Source organism: Canis lupus, chromosome X, assembly GCF_003254725.2.
Source record: "Canis lupus dingo isolate Sandy chromosome X, ASM325472v2, whole genome shotgun sequence".
NCBI classification, from domain to species: domain Eukaryota; kingdom Metazoa; phylum Chordata; class Mammalia; order Carnivora; family Canidae; genus Canis; species Canis lupus.
Window position 1 is genome coordinate 5,913,976 of NC_064281.1, and position 13,450 is coordinate 5,927,425.

At 39.9% G+C, this 13,450-nt stretch overlaps 1 protein-coding gene across 21 annotated transcripts in view; it reads right to left on the minus strand.

Annotated features, from left to right (window-relative positions):
- The window catches only part of LOC112652600 (uncharacterized), a 430,970-nt gene that overhangs the window by 328,848 nt on the left and 88,672 nt on the right, over window positions 1-13,450 (minus strand). The gene's annotated exons all lie outside the window — the stretch shown is intronic.

Sequence of the window (13,450 nt, forward strand, 5' to 3'; positions counted from 1 at the left end):
GTATGTTTGTTTCTTTTAATTATTCATTTATTTATTTATGAGAGACACACAGAGAGAGAGACAGAGACAGGCAGAGGGAGAAGCAGGCTTCACGCAGGGAGCCTGACTCAGGACTCGATCCCAGGACCCCAGGATCACATCTCAGGCCGAAGGCAGGCGCTAAACCACTGAACCACCCAGGGATCCCCGAAAGAATGGTATGTTTGAGCTTGAGAAGGAAAGTACAAAGTTCACCATTCCAGAAACACCAGGCTGAAGGCTGGAACACACCCATGACAGATTGTCTACAGAGCTCCATTTGAAGCAATTTTCTGAAGATCTCTTGTTCCAATTAACACCTACACTTCACATGTATGCGTTTTTTAATTTTAACTCCATAGCCTCACCTTCCTTTGAAAGAGAAAAAAAGAAAAAAATTTTGACATCCTAAAAGCTTTGTCACCACCCAAAAAAATAAAGGGTTGTACCAAAATAGTAATAATTTCTGCATTTATTGAGCAATTACTGCATGCCCCACACCCTGTTCAGTGCTTTCATTTGTGAGTTCATTTAGGTCTTGCTACACAGGGGCAGGGACTCTCAGCATCTCTTAATGATGGAGATGGGAAAACCAAGAGACAGGTTAGGGAATGAGAAGTTACATCTTTTTTGAAGCTGCCCTGTCTGGCTGAGTTATCTGCTGTTCAAGCCCATTTTCTTATCTACTCCACAGCAACTGAGACAAGGAGAGAAGGTGAGCTGGTAGGTACCCACCTCACCCAACTTCCCAGCAATATTTGGGACAATGCCAGCAGCACCTTGGAGCTGCCATAGCTGCCTGGCTTCTTTTCTTCCTGAATCAGAGGTAGTTAGCAACCCAAACCTGAAATTGAAAGGGAAGGAAACCGTAAATACAATTCCTGCCATCACTCCTCTTCACTGGCAAATCATCTCTCTCTCACACCCCTTGTATTACAAATGTGCATTCCATGGCGTTAGCCAATTTTGGATTCTCCATAGAAAAGAAATGCCCAAATGGTACATGTTCAAGGCTGTAAGATTCCAATTAACTTCAGCACTGATTGCTTTGTCATTCGAGTAAAGGGAGTCACTTTTTTTAATCAATGGGGTGAGAATCACAAAGATTAAGTGCTGTTTGCTGAGGCCCTGAGAAGCCATGGATGACTGTAGTTCTCCTGCAAAGTGAGAATGCCAGAATGTTAGGATCCTGGTGGGCAGAGCAAAAATCCTGATGGCTATGCCACATTCCAGGCCAGAACATCACGATCTCTAAGGGAGGGATAGGGACCAGGCTCCCCAAAATGACTCTAGGCTATCATCACCCAGAAACTTGGGGAGAAGGAAATAATTACAGAGGTAATAACTGGAAAAGAGCTGGCGAATTTTCAGATGGTTTTCATTTACACTGAAGTTAGGAGGACAAAAATCAATGATCCCTCTGTCCAACACTGAAAGTTTTAAATTTTGGATACAGTATCACACATATATGGTACTTAATAAAAAGATTGCATCCAGTTATGATGCTTTAATATAGCATCATTTGTTTCTCAGCCTACAGGAAAGATTTCCACAAAGACTTTCTGCCCTTTGTTATTTGTATTTGTTATTTTGTATTTCTGATGAGCATCAGAAAGGAGACATGGGTCAGATGGAGGCCTCTCCCAAGCCACCTGGGCCACTTCTTAGGAGGATGTCTTAATCTGTGGAACTGGCTTGTTTCAAACTTTAACTTTCCTTTGAATGACTGTGTTATCTCTATTAATTTTCCAAAGAGAACACAGAGCCCCTCTAAAAATTGTTTAGGTTCCTAGAAAAGAAAAATAACCATTTCCCCCAAAATTTACATTACAAATTACATTTCATACCCAATGGGAAAGTCTGTTTATCTTTTATTCAAATAACATCAACTCCTTTCAGGAAATAAATTAAATTCTAGTTCCTTGCTCAGCTTTGAAAAATATATTTCCAAAACAAGCCAGGGAGATACTTCTCATAAATGTATCCTCATTATGTATCTACTCCAGTCCCCTGTATTTAATAAAAATATATTTTGATACACATTTCACATTATATATGGTATTTCTGTTTATCTGGTTGAAAACAGATATATCACAAATAATTAATTATCAGAATATAACTGGATAAGATATCTATGTAATTACATGTAACATTATACATATAATACATTAAGCACATTTTTAGATTTTGTTTAATATATCATATTTATGTAGATATGTTTATGTGTGTATATTGATACACACTTCACATGCTCAAAGTGATTTCAAGCAATGAAAATGAGCATGTAAGCTCAGAAAATTACTTACAGAGCAAGACAAAGCTAAATGAATCTTCTTAATTTGTTACTTCAAGATCATCATGAAGTGTTCTACTCAGTACAGAAGTCAACATAAAGTATTTAAGAAAGCTCAATTTTGCAGAGTTTCACAGTTATGTACTGAACCTGCTTATTCAAATCCATCTAAATCCCACTTGGAGGGGCTTCTAGATCTTTGAAAAGATTTTTCTTAGGCGAGGTCTTTTGGGGCCAGGATAATGAGTCCTCCCAGAGGACCCAGGGACTGTCTCCACTATCGGACAACAGCACAGAAAGGAGCAATCGATCTCACAGCCAGGCTGTGTCCATTTCACTCATCATTTAATGCTGCCTGGATTCATTCTGTCACAGTAATTCGCTTGAAAAGTTATGTCTACAAAAGGCTTGTAAAAGTATCTTCAATTTGAAGTCAGCGGGGTAGGAATTAGAGTGCTTTTCCAGTGCCTTCTGGATATTTCCACACCATCCTATTTTTCCTATGTGTTTGAGCTAGTTGCTGGCTTACCTGGGGACACTCAGATACTCTCAGATGTTTATTGGTGCTAGTACTGATCATTCGGGACAACTAGTAAGACCTTTCTCATGAGCCTCCCATCACCACTGGCAATTTTAGGCCCCTTTGCCTAAAATTGCTACACAGCCCAACCTGTATGTGCATGCACTGTACTCCTCACCCACTGTACTTTTTTCTTGTCTCTCTCTACTACCAAACATGTGGTGTATTTTACTTATTATCGATTGTAAAAAGGCACAAGTCACATAACAATACCTTGTGGCTTTTTCTGACTTCCCTGCTAGACTATAAGCGCCATAAGGACAAGAACTTGAACTGTTCCCTGGTAAATTGCAAGTGCTGAGACAGTGCTTGACAAATGGCGGGTGATCAATAAATATATTATCACATGAATAAACCACAATGCAAACAGATCACTCAAGATAAAAAAGCAGGAGTATTAGAGGAAAAGGAGAGAAAAATGGATCTTCAGTGTTCAAATGGTTCAGCACCTAGGTCGATTTGTTTTCAGGGTGAAATGGAGCCTTGGTTGACTTTCAAACTTATGGGTCATTCCTTTATCATCTCCATAGTTTTCCAGAAGAAGCATGCTTGGATGTGATCAGATAACACGTCCAATGGCCCCAATTACCCTGAATTCTTGCCAGAATCAGAAACATTAGGGTTTTGTTTGTTTTCTTCTCTATATTTGAATTGGCACTGGTAGATATAAATGTTGAAATTGATTTTATTTTAAATGTAGTCACATTTCCCAACCTCTTGCCAATCTTTTTATCATCAGTTACTGACCAGGCTTTGCAAGCCACGCTTACAGTGGTGTATGTTTTTGTTCTACTCATCTTACAGATTGGCAGAATGTGTTGTTCCACTTATTCTTACAAGTTGTGTATGTTTTGTTCCACTTATTTTATCCCATGATCTAAGGCAGAGGTTAGCAAGTCGTTCCATAAAGGGCCAGACAGTAAATACTTCAGGCTCTGCAGGTTTCACTGTCACTGTAGCAACTACTCAACCCTGCTGCTCTTCCAGCACAGCCATGGACAGTATATAAAAACAAGTGGGTGTGGCTAGGTTCCAATAAAACTTTATTTTTAGACAATGAAATCTGACTTTCATGTAATTTGCACAAGTCATTTTTATATAATATTTTCTTTTGATTTTTTTCAAACAATTCAAAATGCTAAATCCATTCTTAGGCTGTGGGCCATACCATAGCAGGCAACAGGAGAGGCTGCAGTTGCCACCCCCTGCCCCTAGGTTGTTTTTTTTTTTTTTTTCCTTAGGTATTAAAGGATTTCTTCAAGTGGCTCTTAAGCTTGAAAAGGTGATTTCTAGATCCTTCTTTCAATCCCTATCTCCAGATGCAAATTACCATGGAAAGTTCTCTGCAAGTCCAAAGACTGAAGCTGCTAAATGAACCCATGGTACAGGAAACCAGATTCTCACCAGGGGTCTGGGGTTTCACATCTTTGCTGCTTTCTGCTCTTTGGTGCTATAGAGCCAGCACCTAACGCATCATACTCATCCTCACTGGAAAACAGCAGCAGGTGGCCAAAGGGATGTTAAATTGAATAGTGTCCCTCATCTCCCCAGAGGTGTTAGATGCTCCTTCCCCTCTGCTCCCCCAGCCTTTGCTCATCCCTGCATCCAGGGTCCTCCTCCCACGTAGAGCACAGCCAGCCCCTTGAGGCCAAAGCGCCCCTGAGCCCTGGCATTCTGCTCAGTATCTAAGATGCCCAGAGCATACTCATCGAACGTCATACCCTCACTTTAGGCAGAACCGAAAGAGTACTGTCCAGTACAGAGAGAAGGAAGCTTTCTGAGAACAAATACAAATGGATGTGACCATCTGGGAGGGTCTCTGGGACTTATGTCCTTTGGATTGGGAACAAAAACCTTTCATAAATCACTGCCAACTTGGAGAATGGATCCAGTGACTGGACAAAATGGGAAACTATTGGCAAAAGTGCAATTCACACAGGCCTGATAAAATGATTCCACTTCTTCTGTCTCTCCTGTGTCTCTACAGCTCGCCATCACCACCAGTTGGTAAGGGGTTCCAAGCCCAGCAGTTAGTGATGGTGAGCATTCAAGTTTTAGTCAACATAATCAAGTATACAGGCAGCTGTTACAAGTCGTACTACCACCTGTGGACAAACTCAGATCATCTCAAGGGAGCAGACACCAACTCCCATCTTTGTCCAAGCAGCGTTTGTTTCAACAGGAACACCCTCTGCCAATCAAACGATGGTATGGTTAGAACAGAACTGCTTCCGTGATGTCCCTCTCTCTTCACTGTTCATCCTGCTAGAGGCACTTTTTCCTTCCACTTTGCCCAAAGTGGTTCACTGCACTGACCACACACTAAAAAGTACTTGGGGTTTCTCCAAACCTTTTTGAACTGGAAAATCATGCTGTGCTTATTTTGCCCCTTAAATAGGTTAAAAGACAAACCACTGAGTAGGGAGCCTCAGATCCCAACACTGGTCAAGGGCTGGTGCTATCTGCAGAGTAATGGAGTTATCGGTGGAACACTGTGGGTTGGCTCATGAACTGCATATAGAGTTAAAGCAGAGCTCCTGGGGGCTTCCGTTTTGGAAAGTGCTGCCAATCATTCCTGCTCTTCTTCCCAAGGGGAGTAGATAAAACTCTAAGTTGGCCCCCACAGCTCTCACTGTCCTTTTGTACAGCTCTATATAATCCCCTCCCCGACACCACCATAGGATATCATTCCCATGATCAGGTTCAGTTAGGTTAGGTTATATGGCAAGATGAAGGGAAACTGCAAGATTAAAAAGTCCTTACACAGTTGACTTTGAGTTAAAAAAAAAGGGGGCGGGGGGGGGAAAAACAATCAGGCCACGAAAAGATATGGAGGATCATAAATGCACACTAGGTGAAAGAAGCTAATCTAAAAAGGCTACATACTGTAGGACTCCAACTATATGACATTCTAAAAAAAAAAAAGACAATAAAAGAGAAATATAAAGATCAGTGGTTGCCAGGGGTTAATTAAGGGAGAGGGAAAGGTGGACAGAGCAGAGGATTTTTAGGGTATTGAAACTATACCGCATAATACTTAATGATGGATACATGTCATTATTTGTTTGTCAAGATCCACAGAATGTATAGTGAACTCTAATGTAAACTATGGATTTTGGGTGATAATGACATATCAATGTAGGTTCATCAACTGTAACAAGAGTACCACTCTGCTGTGGGATGTTGGCAAAAGTAGCGTGGGAGAAGGTATGCATGTGTGAAGATGGGGGGGGGGGCACATGGGAAATCTCTGTACCTTCCCTCTCATTTCTGCTCTGTACTTAAAATTTCTCTAAAAAATGGTCTACTTTTTTTTTTTTTTTTTTAAGAGAATGAGGTAATTGTTGGCAAGCCTCACCTAATCTGGTGAGCCCCATAAAGAAGTCTATCACTTTCCCTAAAAGCAGAGACTGGTAGCTACAGTGATGCTCTTTTGCTAACCTTGAAGAAGCAACATGTCATGAGTATCTCATTAATTCTACAAAGAAATTAATTCTACCAACAATTTGAGAGAGTGTGGATAAAGATCCTTAGTCCAGTCTCCAGATGAGAACACACCCCAGTCAATACCTTACTGGAAAGTGAGACCCTGTCAGACCCTGAGCAGAGAGACTAGGTAAGCTAAGCCTTCTTCAGACTTCTGATCCCAGAATATATGAGATAATAAGTGAGAATTGCTTTATTTATACTAATATATTATGCAGCATAGACAACTAACACAGCAACTCCAGTAAATGCCCAATAATAATAACAATGACAATGGTGATGATAATGATAATATATATTGTACTGCAGTGTTTATAAAATACATGCACACAAGTCACCTGGGTGACTCAGTGGTTGAGCATCAGCCTTTGGCTCAGGGCGTGATCCAGGGTCCTGGGATCCAGTCCCACAACAGGCTCCCTGCAGGGAGCCTGCTTCTCCCTCTGCCTGTCTCCACCTCTCTAAAATAAAATTTTTTTAAAAAAATTTTTTTAAATACACACACACATCTTGGGTTTTTCACTGGCTCACAATTCCAATCTCACTTGGTTGTTGAATCAAAATCACATGGTGAGTAAAACACACAAGCACTGCAATTTTCATGACCTGAGTTTGAAACATGCTTTGCCTGCTTTCTTGTGTAAATCCTTTGGCAATCTTATCCCTGTGAACTCTACACAACAAAGGTAAGAATACCTTCCTGATAACACTGGTTCTTAAACTTGGTGGCCCAAGGTATGCAGCTGTAAACCTCTCCAAACACTGATGCCCAGCCAGCCCCTCTCCTGGTTCTGATGTAATAGATGGTAAGGGGTGGGGCATGGACACTGAGACATTCCCCAGCTCCCCAGTGGATTCTCATGTGCAGTAAAGCAGAAGACTGGCTGTCTTGTAGAGCTGTAGTGACGAGTAAACTAAACAGTGAGGACTTCAATGGTGCTCAAGAAAAGCCACTTTTTTGCCCTTGTTTTTTGGGGCATAGAAGCTCGCACTGATTACTAATCTGAATTGGGTTTGAAATAAATATATATAATAACATAATAAATAAATATATGTAATAATATAATAAATATATATTAATAATATATATTATTATAATTATAAATATATATTATATATTTATATATTTATATATATTATATTTATTATATTTATATATATTTATAATATAATATAATAAATATATTAGCTTAAGACCAGAGAGTGAATGACCTGAGCTCATACACTTATGTAAGAGTTCTACTATCCAATGTAGCTCATCCTATCACACCTGACCCTAAAGACCACCAGATCCTCTCTTTACATCCCTGTTGGGGTTTTTTTGTTTTGTTTTGTTTTTGTCCAATCTTGGGTCCTTGGGAAATAACCCGTGGAACATGGGTCAGTAAACTGGAGCCTGTGGGCTAAATCCTGCCATTACCTCCTATGGCTAAAAACAGAAGAAATGGAATAAAGTTGTATTGGAAGTAGTCCTTTCATTTATGGCTTTTGTGCTACAATGGCAGAGTTGAGTAGCAATCACATAGCCAAAAATAATTCAGTATCTGGTCCTTTACAGGAATGCTATGCTGTAACAATAACCAAGATGATGCTCTATCACTGTTGATGACCGAACTGGTCTTCATTTAATCAATGCTGATTTTCCCAGAAAATTAAAAACAGGATATATCTGAATAGTTAAAATGCTTAACTTTACAAGAAAACAGACTGAGGCCATGGGAAGTATAGGACTAGCTCAGGCCATAAGGCCCCCCCAGGAGCCAGGGCATTAAATGGAATCCACATTTTCTACCTTCTGTAACAACGCTGCTTGCACCCACTGCAATTTAACTTATGTAAAACAGCTACTCAAAGGAGCGGTTTGAATGGGGTTGGGGAGGTAATTTCATTTTGTTTTCCATTTGTTTTAATATTGCAAAGCCAAAAATAAATTCAATGGATTGGATAAAACCTGTGGAGGTCTTAGGAACAAGAGAGTCACTCTAGAGTTAGCTCCCAATTCTCCAAAATAATTCTGTTGTTTTGAGAAGGTCAAACAGAACTGAAGTATATATGGGAAAAGCACTATGTTTAAAAGCTTTAAGTGACTGCACTTCATTCTATTAAACTCCAAATGGTTAGAAATTCAGCCCCTGGTGAGCTCTGTTTTAAATTAAAAGATTTTTCTTTGTGTTATTTAACCCACTGTTCCAAGTAGCATAAGCCTTCCCTGTGCATGGATAAGTGCCCAGCCGACCAAAGATTCTGACATAATAAGGAAGAAACCACCTCGGGAGCTGTTTGTCTTTCATTGAAGTCTCTTGGCCGCTGGTTATCACACTGCAGATATTTCCTGGGGCCAAAAATTATTGAATTTCAAAAAGATTTTTTAAATCATTCTTTTTCTCAGTTGTGGCATTCCTAGGTTCTCTAGAATACATTTAATTTTTTAAAATGCATTTCAATAAGCCATTTGTTTAAAAAAAAAAACTTTCTGACTTTCTGCTACTTATTTGTAGCATGAGAGCAATGAACTGGGTGATCTCTTAGGCCCCTTCCCTTTCAAACTAGATGTGATGAGGTACTTTTACTGAATATATTCATCTAGATGAAGAAAAGCAAGACTGCGCAGGGTGCCAGGTGAGGAATCAAGGTGGTACGATCAAGTATATATGCTACCCATGTTATTTTATGTATGTGCTATGAGCTCGTTTGCCAAGGATGATACATCATAGAAACAAGATGGACAACAGATCCTCATACCTAAGGAGTATACAGTCAGTCTGGGAAAGAGGACACCGAAAAGCACAACCGAAGGAACAATTCAGCTACAAAACATACTTAGCAAATAAATTCTCAGCCACTTAGATTATTTGTTCTGCTAGCAAGAAGTGATCCATTAAAAAAAAAAATTTGATCTGGTCCAAAAAAAAGAAAAACTGCAACTTCAAAGCTTCCAGGAGTTGTTTTTGGTGCTAAAAGTACATATAGCACGATGATGTTTTATTTAGGATGCTGGCCAATGAGTGTTTTTGGTTATCCAAGTGTGCGCCAAACCCTACTAAGAGGAAGAGACTAGGGATTACTTTGTTCTGTATACTAAAGCAACAGCACTGGGGGCTTGGCAAGTGAAGTAAAGTATGTCCATACTGTATTCCTTTTCTATTGCAGTATTACAAGTTACTACAAATAAAATGACTCGAAACAACACAAGCTTATTATCTTACAGTTTCCATGGGTCAGGAGTACAGACACAGATGACCTGAGTCCTGGGCTCAGGTTTTACCAGGCCACATCCAAGGCGTGAGCTGGGCTGTGGTCTCAGCTGAGGCTCAGATTGTTACCAGAATTCAGTTCCTTGTGACAGGGACTGAGGTTCCATTCTCAAGCTGGCTGTCAGCTACTGGCCACTCAAAGATCCTAGAAACTGCCCATAGTTTCTTGCTACATGGCCCTCCACAAGCCCCACCTCACACTTCCAATCATTCTGACTTCAGGGAAGGGTCAATTCCATTTAAGTTATCACCTGATTGAGTCAGGCCCACCACAATAGTCTCCCTTGTAACTCAGTGTCAACAGACTAGAAGCCAAATTGCAGAAGTGATATCCTAGCATACCCATGGATCTGCTTACACTCAAACAGAAACAATCACATGGCTGGCTGTGCACCAGGGGAGAATATTAGGGGCAATCTTAGAATTCTGCCTACCATACATATGGCAGCCGTGGGAACACAAGGGCAAGGAAGAATGACGTGCATATGCCCATTTCTGTTCAGAGCAGAGTAAAACAACTCCTCTTAGTTAATAGGAAATTGTGAGTAATGAAGACAAGAGTTGTATAAAAGGGTGGGATCAACTTTCAGATAAACTTGAAACTGGGCAGGTACTGGATGTAATCCTGTGAGCCTCAAGAATCCAACCCCCAGGCTGGTGCTATTCAAAGTAGGGCCCATAAGCTGACCCATCAGCACACCTAAGACTTGTAAGAGACATAAGTTCTCAGGTCTCCCACCCCAGATCTACTGAACCAGAATTTCTGGGGGTAGTGCACAACAATCTGTCTTAACAAGTTCTCTGGGTAACTTGGGTGTTTTCTCAAGTTCATGAAACACTCTATTGGCCAACCTTGTATGTTTGGGTTTTTTCCTAGAAAAATGAAAAGTCTGCAAAGCACTCACAGTGATCTTGGCTATGAGGAAAGAGTTCTGTAACATCTAAAGGAGATCAATACTGTCCAAACACACAAAGATCAGAAAGTCAAGGTAATGGATGAGTGGAGCCCTAAATAAATATGGTCAGACCCAGGGGACAGGGGCTATGCTTTAGCCTTCTGGGCAGCTGAATACTAACTGAGGATATCTGCTACTAACAAGGGACTTTCAAAGAAGCCGTATATAAATTCTTTTCTTAGCATCAGCACAGCCAAGAGAGAAAGGAAACTCAAGCATACTGATGATTTTAAAAACAGAAAGTCAGCTACGCATTTAATGAACTATATGTAAGTATATCCTGATGTTGATCGGTAAGTACCATTCAACTGGAAAACCCTTGATGCTGGGACTGCATTGACATACAACAATGTCAACTGAAAGTCTCACGGCACAGGGGCACAAGTTAAAAGCAGTTGACTGGTGGTTAGAAGTAGAGGTGCTAGCATCTCACAAACCCGGACTGGAATCCCAGCTCCACCACCAGTCATCCTAAGTCTCAGTTTTTCTTCTCTAACAAAGGGAACAATGCCAGCAGCACCATCCTTAGTGAGGAACAAATAATTCAGGCACCACTGAGCAATAATAAGACAACCTAATTAAATATATCCACAGGATTTGAATAAACATTTCTCCGTAGTCAACAAACACATGGAAAGATGCTCACTCAACATCATTCGTCACAAAGAGACTACAAACCAAAACCACAATGAGCTAGCACTTCATACCTACTGGAATGGCTATAATTACACAAAAGATGAGAACAAGTATTGATAAGGATGTGGACAAATCAGAACTCTCATACATAGGTGAGGGGAATATAAAATGGGAACAGTTTGACAGTCCCACAAAAGGTTAAACAGAATACCATATTCTGTTATAGACCAAGATATATACTCAAGGGAATGGAAAAGAAATGCCCACACAAAATTCAGTGTATGGATATTCATAGAAGTATTATTTGTAATAGCCAAAACACAGAAACAACACAAATGTCCATTAGCAAGCTGATAAGTAGATAAACGTAACAAGGTTCTATTCATGCAATGGAATATAATTCAGCTATAAAAAAGAATACAGTAGTGATATTTACTACAACATGGATGAACCCTGACAACAGAACACTAATTGAAGGAAATCAGTCACAAAAGGCCACATATTATATGCTTCCATTGTATAAATGTCCAGAATAGGCAAATCTACAGAGATACAAAGTCAATTAGTGACGGCCCGGGGTCACTGACCAGGGTCAAGAGAAAAGGGGAATGAAAAGTGACTTATAATGGAAATACTCTGGAATTAGACTGTGGTAACTGTTGCAAAACCTTTTGAATATACTAAAACCCACAGAATTATATCTGTTTTTTAAAGATTTTATTTTTTTATTCATGAAAGACACAGAGAGGCAGAGACAGGCAGAGGGAGAAGCAGGCTCCCTAATGCGAGACTCGATCCCAGAATCCTGGGAACACACGCTAAGCCGAAGGCAGATGCTCAACCACTGAGCAACCCAGGTATCCCCAGAATTGTATCTGTTAAATAAAAAAAATCCACAAAGATCTTATCAGTGTCACTAGCACATAAAAAATGAATAGAAGCTATCTTAGCAAAATAACAAAGCTGGAAAGAAGGTAAAATGCAGCCACTGTGAAAAACATTACGGGGGCTACTCAAAAAAGTAAACAGAAACACCACATGATCTAGCAATTTCACTTCTAGGTACATCCTCAAAGGAACTGAAATCAGAGTCTCAAATAGATATATGTATAGTGAAAAGGTGGAACCAACTCAAATGTCCATGAACAGATGAATGGATAAACAAATATGGTCCATCTACACAGTGGAATATGGTTCAGCCTTAAAAAGGAAGGAAATCTTGACACCTGCTACAACATGGATGAAGCTTGAGGACATCACAGTGAGTGACATAATCCAGTCACAAAAGAACAAGTACTGAAAGTTAGAATTATGAGTACCAGAGATAGGGGATGGGAATGGGGAGTTTTTCTTTAAAGGGTACAGAGTTTCCACTTGGGAGGAGGAAGAGTTCTGGAGAAGATGATAGTGATGACAGCTGCATACAATGTGAATGCATTTAATGCCACAAGGCTGCACACTTCAAAACAGTTAAAAAATGGTAAATTTTACATGAAATCACAGTTTTTTAAAATTAAAAATAGAGGTAAATAGATGGAGTATTATGGATGAAGGCTATAAAATAACATCCTCTACAAATTCTTAATAATGAAGCAATAATAAAATACCATCATGTTTGTCTTTTTAAAAAATAATCAGAAATTATATATCCCATCACTGCAGTGGGCCCAGGACCACAAACACACTCACATAAACATCACTGAGTGCTTCCAGGATTGGAGCAGGGACAGGAGGGGGGAGGAACAGCTGAGCGATCCTTTTCAGGACTCATTGGTGATCTCTGCTTTCTGGGGAGCAAATCGTGTGCCATCTTAGCTCTGAAATGTTTGCACACCAGCTTTTCCAAAGCAGCCATCTGGGCTGTGTTCCTGAAGAGATGTCTCAGGTATCTTTGGAACTGAATGAATCAAGCTAAACCCACAAGCAATCATCAGACAGGGGATGCTTTTCAGAGAATAAGTGGCCACCTGTATGCCAGACACCACACTTTGAAAGGCTAGAAAGAGCTGTCCAATTTGGGGTTAATGAAGTCTTTGAAAAGATAACTATACATTGTCAAGATGCTAGGTCTTTTCATAATAAGTGCTAGCTTAGAATGAATAGTGATTTTTTATCATTGAAATGTTTATCTGGTTGTCCTAATAGTTTTTATTCTTCATCAAAGAATTTCAAAAACTGCTATGCATGCAGAACAAAATAATGATAATAATCATTTAAAGTATTCAGA